Genomic DNA, 1,015 nt, shown 5'->3' with positions numbered 1-1,015 from the left:
ATTTTTCTGTTTGCTGGATAAACTGGATGACCTAATTTATAAAACATTTTTTAACTAGAGCCTAAAACATGCTATTAACTTACAAGTGGAAACTCATTTTATTATTTTCTTATGTACATTGATTTCTCAAATGTCTTCTTTTTATTTGGGAGGAAAGTGGAGCAAAATATTGGAATGGAATTCTCCAGTGACCATTCTCCCAAAAAAACATGGGAAATGGATAATTTTTTTCTCCCATAGGAAATGGATAATCTGAATAATTATCTGTGCATTAAATATCTTTACAAGAGCTAAGAAAACCAGGTGAGTGATCACAGCCCCTGGTTATAACATAATGATAAGAAAAGACACATTGAAGAGGGTAGGAAGGACAATTTTACCTTACACATGTTATCCATCCCCCAACATCAGGGAACAGTGCAGAGAGAGATACTATCTTAGGGAAAGACAGAGAAGTAAGCATTGGACTTTGCTTGGACCTCAATCCTGGGTCATGCCATAGTAAAATCTACCACCAGACAGACCTACATGCCAATATCTCTAAACTGAACCTCTAGAACTGCCTCAGTACCAGATGGAAACCCATAGACATGTATGAGATGGACTTGAATTCTGGCCTGCATCACCACTGGCTGACTATAGCAGCTTTGAACTCCAAATAACCCATAACTACATGCAGATCTCAATGGCCATGAGCTTTGGGTGCACCCCACTGCTGTGCCAGCCTCAGAAGGGACCACTGAATTCTAGCCTGGCACTATCCCAGTCTCAGAAGCCATAGAATTCCAACCCTCTGCTGCACTGGCCACAGAAGTCATAGGCTTAGAGTACCCCCAGGTCTTCAACGACTGCAGGGATTACAGGTTTAGGGAACACACCAGATGACTGGTTCAAAATCTCTGGACAGGATTATTGTTGAAAAATATTCCTAGACAAAGCAATACTGTGAAGACTGATATAAGTACCTACCTTTTCAATAGGCAGACGTCAACTTATAACCATAAGGGTCAAGAAC

The sequence above is a fragment of the Colobus angolensis genome, unplaced genomic scaffold (genome assembly GCF_000951035.1).
Source record: "Colobus angolensis palliatus isolate OR3802 unplaced genomic scaffold, Cang.pa_1.0 Scaffold478, whole genome shotgun sequence".
In the NCBI taxonomy this organism is placed as follows: domain Eukaryota; kingdom Metazoa; phylum Chordata; class Mammalia; order Primates; family Cercopithecidae; genus Colobus; species Colobus angolensis.
The sequence above is the reverse complement of the archived record's forward strand: the minus strand, read 5'-3'. Positions refer to the sequence as shown.